This window comes from Pyxicephalus adspersus, chromosome 2 (genome assembly GCF_032062135.1).
Source record: "Pyxicephalus adspersus chromosome 2, UCB_Pads_2.0, whole genome shotgun sequence".
In the NCBI taxonomy this organism is placed as follows: Eukaryota; Metazoa; Chordata; class Amphibia; order Anura; family Pyxicephalidae; genus Pyxicephalus; species Pyxicephalus adspersus.
In genome coordinates this window covers 132,018,436-132,028,622 of record NC_092859.1, presented here as the reverse complement: position 1 = coordinate 132,028,622, position 10,187 = coordinate 132,018,436, and the positions used below count along the sequence as shown (strand labels likewise).

Sequence of the window (10,187 nt, the reverse complement as noted above, 5' to 3'; positions counted from 1 at the left end):
TATTTATGTAATTAAAAGCTTCTCTTTACGGATCCTGCAGTCATTGTCAATTCATCTGTCTAAAGCAAATAAATGATTGCATGGAAAGCACTTGTGATATTTTGATGTAAAGGTGAAGTTTACCTTTAAACGTGATCAACCTGAGTTGAACTTTGAAAAACATGATATGATATGGAATAGGAATATATTTCTAGAAAAATAACAGACTAAACAGTGATTGTTGATAATCTTTATAGTATATAGACATGAATAAGCTGTCTTACAGCCTTCTAGAACAGGCTCTTAAGGGTTTTCATGATTTTATCAAACTTTAGACAAAACCAGTCATTAGCAGAACCTGCCCTAGTCTGTAAAACAGACCGTCTTCTAATTTCATATTCTACTGGATAGTGCAAACTGTCCTGTTCCTGGCAATCTTCTCAACTTTCTGGCCATCTTGAATGTTCTTTATTGCCTTTACGATCTGAAAAACAAAAACAAACAACTTTATGATCAACCAAACAATTTTTAAACTACAACCTTCCAGTAACAAAAATACATTTTGCAATGCAATGGTTCAGTTGACTTCATTTATTCTATTTCAATATTTGTATTTGTTTATAGTAACGTACAAAAAGTTTACAAGTTCCTTCCTTAAAAGGGTGAAAAAATAAAAGATGAACATGGAATATCATTTACCAATATATACACATAATTCCTTCTAACAGCATCATAAAAAAAAAAAAAAAGCAGAGGGTTTTGTAGTTTCATTTCAATTCCCTCACTTCAGTGTTTCTTTTTTTACCTTTTTTCCACTTTTCTTTCCCCCTTTCCTTCCTTATTTAAATTTAATATAACTCTGTCATGTACTCTAGATCCATTCAAAGACATCCAATATATCACAAAGGATGCAAGCAAGTCTATCATCTATCATAATCCAATTGCGTTTCTCCCTCATAACAGATTTTATAATTTTGGTAGATTTCCAAGCTTTTGTAATAGCTAACTGTGCTGCCAGTGACATATATCTAACTAATTTTTATTTGGTTTAGGTGCCAGAACCTTATACTAATAAATAATTCATTTTCAGGTCATCCTAAAAACATGCAGTTAATTGGCTTCCCCCTAAATTGGTCTTAGACTACATTAATGACATATGACTATAGTAGGGACATTAGATTGTGAGCTCCTTTGAGGGACAGTTAGTGACATGACTATGGACTTTGTACAGCTCTGAGTAATATGATGGCGCTATATAGGTACTGTGTAATAATATTAATAATAAATAATAGGTGCTGTCTTTACCTTCTATTCTATCTATTATAACAGTGGTAGCTAGACCACTAAATTTACCGGCTCCAGACCGCGCAGTCGGGTGTCACTCAAAGGGGAAGAAACTTCCCCCACAGTGATGTCATGATGATAGAACCTGCCCACTCTCCAATTGTAGGTCTGAGCCTGCGATGGGAGAATGGGCGGGTTGTGTCCAGAGACACAACCAGCCCACTTCCCTGAGCCTGCGTTGCGTACGGGGGACATGGTCTGCTGCTCTGGCCAGTGCAGCCCACCAAGCCAGGTCCTTCACCTGACCAGCCAGAGCCGTTGACCACCAAAATTTTATCGCGGACCACTGCACCGGTTGGCGACTGGTGCATTATAAAATATAATATAGATATTGGGTCCTTGGCAGATTCTTTGGTTTTGCAAGTTTTCTCAAAAGGAGTCTGATTATACAAAGGTGAACTCAATGCCAACCTAGAATGTACAAATTAGTATAACTGTATATACCGAAAATATTCTGAGGCTGGGGCCCCCGTTTTTCTGACCAACTCAACCCAACTAATACCTATAAGCAGATATTGCCCTATATGCATAAAACGCTTATTTATTCACCATTTAAAGCTTACTGTGTCCAGTCGTGTTGTAAATTTCAGATTCAAAATGGAAGTAGGGGGAGCATGGGGTAAACATATGGTTGAGTTATTTTTACTCCCACGCTGAATAGGCCAAAGAAGGGCAGCTATTTTTTGGTCTATAGTCTCTCTGAATCCACAGTAACAATTCTATTATTATAAAAGATCAAGCCAGAGCTTTAATCTCTACCCATTGGGGTTTCTAATCCAGTATTGTATTTAGAGAAAATCAAGCCACTTGAGCAGCTCTATGATATTGAAAAAAGTTAGGAACTCCCAGTCCCCCTTAGGATTTAGGAGCCATCATTACCGACCTCTGCATCCTGCTTATTTTTTATAACTTCATGGATAGCTTTAGTTTTGTATCTTTCAATTATAAAATAAGCATCTTTAGTATCCTAATACCTTATGGTAGACAAATAAACACTCATTTTTTACAACACTTTATTACAAATATACTATGCATTTTAGCTCATTTTTTAGGTTTGTTCCATAAGGGATAAACAGAGGCAGGGGCGCCAATTACTGGCTGAATTTCAGAAGATGGAAAGAATCCCAGATCTGGTAATACTTTCTTCCCTTTCCATATAGGAGACAAAAGAATACGTTCCGCACTGAAAAATAAACTGCAGGGAAAGAAGCCCATCTGTATTTCTTTTTCCTGTAAAATTTGCAGTAATGGTTTAAAGATCTTCTCCTTTGGATCGTCATGGGGGATAATTCCAAAAAGATTGACTGAATACTTTACCCATCCAGGACTCTGTCACATTATAATCACGTCTCTGGGGGTCCTTTTTTGCTGCTATCAATGCTCTGTGTACTCTATCAGTTTCCAGGTGTGAATCTGAGCAGTCAGGTAATATCAAGCACTTTGAACGTTAGCAGATTCTTCCAAAATCTGAATATTCTCGGGAGAGCCTCTAATCTGAAAATTACTTTATCTTACACTGTTGTCACTGATCTTTAAACAACTTAATTTGCAGTCAGTACAACGTTCTGTTGTTCTCTGGACAATAGTATAGCTGTTACTACTTCACCTGCAGATCATCTGTTTAGCAGCTTGCAGCATCCTACTCCTCCCTATGCAAAGCGTCTTGGTCTCAGTCTTGCTATCTGAGACTTGTTCAGCTATACTCCGCCATATTGTACCTCTTTGGATTCCTGACTTGTGCCTGACCTTAACTACGCTTGCCTGCCCTGACTTGTGCCTGGACTTCAACTACGTCTGCCTTAGACCTTGCCTCTTCCTGTCATCTTACTTACGGTAGTACCTGATTTTGGCAGTCCCTACACCAGAGCCCTCTGTTCAGCTCACCCCTGGTGAGCCACAACCACAGTAAAATAGTCCAGTGTCCACTAGGGTCACCGGCTCATCCTCCCTTGGGGGGGGGGGGGTGCACTAGTAAAAACCGAGAGATACTTAGACTCCGCACCCCAGGTATTCCCCTGTCACCTGCCAGGGGGCATAAACCTAACAATAGCCCTGTAAGTAACTCTTTGCAAGCACTCATTTTCATTGTTTCTTTTAGTGACAGCTATATGCATTACTTTTACTGCAAAGTGCTAAACATTTACAGGTAAATCAAAGTAAGGGGTTTTATTTAAGGACCAGAGTCTGCTGAACTGCACAGGACTAAAGACTGGAGTTTTGCATTAACTATGTTTAAAAAGGACCTTAATCAATGCTGCAGTGCCATTATGGAGTATTTAATACCTGTCCAGGTTTACTTGTAAAAACAAAGATTGCTATAAAACAAATTAAGGATTCCACGATTGTCCACTACATGTGTGGCCATTCACAGCTAATATATATACAGGTGCATAAAATATGCTGCCTTGTTTTACAGTTCATGGACATCATGATACTTACGTCTTGTGGGTATGGAAAGCCACCACTCTCCAGTTTAGAGAAGATTAGCTCATTGTTGACGTTGACTTCAAAACTTCCTGTAATAAAGGAGAGTACAGAGGTGACTAATGGAAAAAACAGGAAAATTGCAAGATGTTCAATACTTCCCAAACACTCATACCACTATAAAAGGCTTTCATAGTGATATCTAAGTACAGCATATCAATAAACCTTTAACATTTGTATTCCCTACAGACAACCTTTACTGAAAGCTGATGGAAGCTGCCATCACTGAATTCATTATAAAGTATGCTAATTGGATATAAAGCTTTTGATTTCAGTATTTTCAACCACACACCTGAAACAAGCATGCAGATATTGCCATGGCAATTGTCTGAACCATTTGAGCTGTGTATTCATTCTGGGTCAGAGATTCAGAAGGTGTTAATGGTAGAGGGTCAGAACACCAACCAAGCAAGCAGTAGCTCATATAATTCTGTTAGTATAGACCCTATTAAAGGCGCATGGAGCAAGGCCACCATAATGGCTTGCTAGGGTTTGAGCCAACCAAGCAGCTCTCCCAGAACAAGGCCAATCTCTAGTGATAGGAGGTTGTTTGATTTGCTAGCTTGCCTATTTAGACTGACGGTGTCTCAGCACTTACAACCTAATATATTTTATTTCAACACATTTTTATTCAGAAAAAGTAGAAAACATATTTTACACGCAACAAATAAACAAATACCTACAATAAAGGGTACAAATACAAACGTGAAAAATTAAAAACCCAATATATTTTTTATCTACACTCTTTCTACACCCCATTTACTTTACCAGTGGCCTGTAATGCATTCATCCTGTATACTACCTTCCCTGTTTCAAACAAAAGAACAGAACTCGGACAATGTTTCCAAATAGGCAAAGAACTGGCAAACATCTAGATCACTGAATTACAACTGAGACTAGTGCCAAGATCATCTTCTTAGACATTGTTATTGGATTATTAGATGAGTGGAAATGTCATGTGCTAATTATACACACCTCATTCTGATAAAAAATGGAATGTCATGGCATCACTTTTTTCTGCTGACTCAGGATTTCCAATTTGGCAACTAAATGTTAATTTAATTTTTCTAGAAACTGATCCAGGGACACGTTTGTAGGCAATAAATGTGGTTTTTGGGTTTTGATAATAAATAGAAAACATTCTTGACCTAACCTGTAGTTAAAGAATATTGGTTGCTCTCATTGTAGAATCTTCTTTCAGAAATGCTGGCTGCCTGTCTCTCTCTAGTATTATTCCTATCTGAATACTGAGACAATGGCCCTGATTTACTAAAGCTCTCCAAGGCTAGAGGGAATACACTTTCTTCAGTGAAGCTGGGTGATTCAGAAAACCTGGAATGGTTTTCTTCAAATCATTTGCTATTTGCTAGCAAACATTTTAAAACCTGGACCAGATCCATTCCAGGTTTGCTGGATCACCCAGCTTCACTGATCAAAGTGTATTCTCTCCAGCCTTGGAGAGCTATAATAAATCAGCGCCAATAAATCAGACAATAAATCAGCACAACATACATGCAATTAAGAGTAGAAGGAGTTTACTGGCAGCCTCAACATTTAATCAGTCCAGGTCCAAAAGCCAAATACCTTTTTATACCATTGGGTGGCTTGCAGAGCCTTTCTCTTTCCAGTGTCCAAGTGACTACATTACATGTTCCAAAATAAAACCTCTGAGGCTATCCTTACTTCTAGGCTGCATGTTTGGAATAGGAAGTAGAGGCACTTAATTACAATAAAAGAAGTTGAATTTTCAGGTTTTTAAAGTAACATTCTTTACAAGAAGAAAATTCTATAGGAATGTAACATTCTGTACAAATACATAACTACATCATAACACTGGTTCCTTTAACTGGAACTAAACCCTGGTATGCCTATATCTATTTGTGTTCCATCATGAGTGTCGCCATTTTTTTCTCCTTCTCTTCCTTGTCGTGGTGTTTGGGTGTCTTGATTGGCCAAATTAGGATGACATAAAACCCGTGCACAAGGGAGCTCATTCATTTCTGGCATCTTAAGAATGAGAGGAAAGGATCAGCAAACATTTTTGATGATTCCCCCTCTGGCATGATTTTGAACCTGGAAACCCTCTGCTCTGAGCTTTTCATATTCTGTCCTCCAGTGCCCAGAATGTACACAAATGGAGTATGGGTGGGTTCAGACCGGCAATCCCAAGCAGCTCTAGGTGGCTGGCACAAGTCAAATTCTTGAGCTTTCTCAGCAGTGCTGGTTCTTAAAGACAGGGGGTGCCAGTAAGCAGAACTAACCCAATCACTGCCATCCCCATTTCTTCTCTATTGGGCTGTTCTGGGTACATGTAGCATCTCCCCTAAGGCAGCAGATCAGTGTGAGTCATCTGCATTGTGCCATCATAAAGGTGCTTGTTATTGCCTTACTTAAAATACATTACAATAAAAAAGGGACCTATTACTATGTTATCAGAAATTGGTTTGTCAGTTCCCTTATGATAGTAAAAAATGTAAGTAAAGAAAGTAATAAACAAAATAACATTAATAATAACGTTAAACAAAATGCATAAAAATGTAAGGGACCACACCCTGATAAAAGCTAATTTTCATTTTTGTTTAAGGAAACCTATACTGAGTCAAATGGCAAACTTTTCCTTACAAATCACATTTTTTGTCATACAAGTATGTTAACAAGTGTCTGGAGTTGGGTTGTTCACTTTTACCCAATCTTTCTGTGCAATTCTTTGGAATTATTGACTCAAAGTACTAAAATCGGAGACAGACAGTAAACTAAGAATTTGGAAAGTAGGTTGGCAATGTGGAGGTTTGAGGTTTACTCATACATAAAAGTCCTATACTTACCCCTTCTCCCTTCATTACCAGTAACCTCCGCATCAGGTACATGCTGCATGATTTCATACGCAAATGCCCGATATAAGAATGCATACCCTCACCAATAACTGCGGAAAAAGGAAAATAAAGGATCAATGTTTAAACTTTTCACATGTGAAGTGCTAAAGTTTTGCCTGGCAGAACAGCCTGAGATTCAGTTCTGAAAATTTTGGAAGCTGCTGTAGGGAGGGACCTCTTGGTGATCACACTTCATACCTGCTGTCACGCTAAGGGAGACAGGACCACTAGGGGGCACTACGGCTTGCACAGAGGTTGTGTGAGCCCTGAAAAAGGACAAGGCGTAGAGTCTAAGCAGTAACCAGGTCTTCTCCAGAGCCTCTGATGGTGAGGATGTTGCGCCGCTGGTTACTGCCAGGTTGCGGTCCTTGGGTACACCAAGGTGGGCAATATAAAGTGTAGTACCAAATCACGGTGTTCCGTGGGATTTTTCTAATTGTAAAATATGTGCCGCGACTAAGAAAGGTTGGGAAACACTGATCTAAGGGAATGTTAGATTTCCTGTTTTATAAACTGAGTCTTATTTGCATACAGCCAAGTGCAGCTCATTTCCCTTATATTACAGTCAAAAAATTATTACTCCTAATTGTAAAATCTTATTACTGTACTGTGCTTTCTGCAAAATACTGTTCACACTCTTGGAAAGCAAAACCTTTTTTAATCCTAAGAGGGTATACACGGATTCTCACAGCATCCCCCCAACCCTCTAGCTTTAATACTTTCTCATTCATGGAGCAGGAAAGGTGGACTAAATTTAAAAGTCTATCTGCACATTAGTGGATGAGTTAGGTAGGTAGTTCGGGAGCTGGAAATCTTTCATGAGCATTTTAAACAACATTAGCACAAATGCCCACTGTGTGTACATCGCTGTTAAGTTTTAAGGAAAGGGGAGGACGAGTGGGAATCAGCCCGTAGCGTCCTCCCCTATTAGAAATGACAGCGATCTCCTTGTCACTCCTGCTAAACGATGTCGGGGAACCATGGTACACACGCTAGATTGTGGCCCAAGAGATTCATGGTTGTTTATCTCAGATAACAATCATGTGTACATGGCTTAAGTAAAAAAGGATCCCTATATAACCTCCCTAGCGGTAACCCTGAGTGTGACTCGGGGTAGAAAAAAGTTGCTAAAAGTGGTAACCCCGAGTCACATTTGGGGTTGTTAAACCTATGGAAGGTTAGTAAATAGAGCACTTACCTGATCCGCTGGCGTCCCGGGCCGTCCAGCGCTGCGCTCTCCGTCTTCCTTCTTCTTCCTGCTTCTGCACTCGATGAGTCACCGGGGAGTTCCCGCTGACGTCGGTGCGTGTGTACGTTGCCGGCCGGGTGGGAAATTCAAAATCCATTCGTATTGCATTCAATACAAAATAACTGTATTGAATGCAATACATTGGATTTTTATGTGTAAAAGCAGTACATTGTTTTCAAGAACATTTATTTTACAGTATATATAATAGTATAAATATAATATGTATATTTTTTTTAATTTAAAAAAATTAAATTTTTTTTTTTAAATATATAGATTTTTTAATTTATTCAATTTATTGTTTTTAAATGATTTTGTGTTTCAAACTTTATTATACCCATACTATAATATTATACTGTAAAAAAAAATTTCATGAAAAACAATGTACTGCTTTTAGACATATAAAACCGTAAAGAAATGAACCGCTAGGGAGGTTAATGTACAGCGCTGCGTAATATGTTGGTGCTATATAACTCCTGTTTATTATTGTAGTAATCTAGCTATCACGGTATGCTCCACCCGTTTAAGAGGCTTTGTTCCCCCCGGCCCCAAATAAATTGATTTTAGCAGAAGTTGCCCACAACCTGAAGATTATTTTATGTGTTCCTCAAGGTTGACAAAGGCAGATAAAGATTTTTTTTTTAATTGACTTACAGCATCAGGGATCAGAGTACACTAATGTGTATATGTCAAAGTCCATTGGAGAAATGAGGAAATAAAAGCAAACTATTGGCTATTTGCTGTGTTCTAGCCTGAAATGATTTATCAAAAGAGATAAGGACATGTTCTGTACAGAAAGCCACTTAGCAAAAGAAAAAAAAGTATTACAAAAACTTGTAAACAGTTATGATTGCAGCAATAGGTTTCCAGACCTCAGAGATGGGAAAACCGTTCACCTTCAAGTGAACTACATTCAGTTTGATTCACAGGTGAATATTATGTGATATCATATTGTTAAATAGTGTTCTGCACCACATGTATTGCTAATAATTCCCTGTCTCAGTTAAAGAACTTTTATTTAAAATAAAAATTACATTACCTTTATTTCTGCAGAGCCTTTGATCCATTCAAATTTGGCTTCCATTTGGCCCATCCTGGATTTATTCTTGGTTGTGGAGCAGAGGAACCAGTGGGTGCTGCCATCTTTGTCTGTCTTTATCTTGCTCCTGCTTACATCATTTGATCTGTATATTAAAAATAAGCCTGATCTCACTGTACATGTGTGAGATTGGCAGTTTATATTTTACATTTAGAGTAAAGCATCTGCAGAAGGAGAAGCCCAAAGCCTCCTGGGATACGTGATGTATGTAACCCTGGAGGTTGCGGGCTCCCCATTCAGTCTTTACTGCCGCGACAATGGTAAAGTCATAGAACTATGGTCCCCATCACAGAAATTGTACCTGGGCCCCCATCTATGGCAATAGTCTTCTAAAATAAATTTCTATCTACAGATTAGTGGGCCCCAATTTGTGGTCCTTACTATTTAGGACAAAGTTCTGCACATCAGGAGCATCCTTTTACATCAGAATTTTTCCTTATACATTCAGAGCCCTCCTTCACGTCAGAGACCCACCCATTCATATCTGGAGCGCCACTTTAGATCAGAATCACCTCTTTGACTTAACTTCATCAACCTCTCACTGTTGTAAATGGAAGTGGCAGAGGAGATTTTATACTACTGTAATAGGGCTATAGGTCTAATCTCAATTGAAACATCTACTACTGTCTTCCCTTGACAGACAAATAACATATTCCAGTGCAAATCCAGGAAGAGGAAGCCAGTAGATGAAGATCTCCTCTGTCAAATCTGTGTACAACAGTGAGTGGCCATGAAGAGGACCACTACAGATTAGGGCTAGAGGTTTGATCTCAGTCGAAATCTATGCCACCTTTATTCTTACACAACTACTAAAATGTGATCCTTCAGTTACAGCGTAGTGCACCTAGTACAAACAACCACAGCTAAAAAGGGCACCAATACTGGAAAACAAATTAAAATAGGCAAGTCTAAAGTATCTATTCAACCTAAGCTGTTTATGTTTACTGCCTTTGCTCAGACCTGTATCTCAGTTCACAAAATGCCAATTTGCAGGTTAAAAGTTCAGATAATTCCTTACTGCGTTCTCTTTGTATGATGTCATATATAGATATAGATATATCCATCTTTAGCAAAGAAAATTACACTGGCAAAACTTTACAAAAATCAGAATATTTATTTGACAAAAAATGTACAACTCATTACAATAGTATACAACAGAAAA

General features: G+C 38.5%; 1 long non-coding RNA gene across 1 annotated transcript; it reads right to left on the bottom strand.

The window, feature by feature from the left end:
• Positions 1-214: 214 nt before the first annotated feature.
• On the bottom strand, positions 215-6,785 carry LOC140324497 (uncharacterized). Its single transcript, XR_011919547.1, has 3 exons — positions 6,633-6,785; positions 3,763-3,839; positions 215-463 (listed from the first exon to the last, which is right to left on the bottom strand). It is a non-coding gene; the product is annotated as an uncharacterized lncRNA (long non-coding RNA).
• Between the last annotated feature and the right edge of the window lie 3,402 nt (positions 6,786-10,187).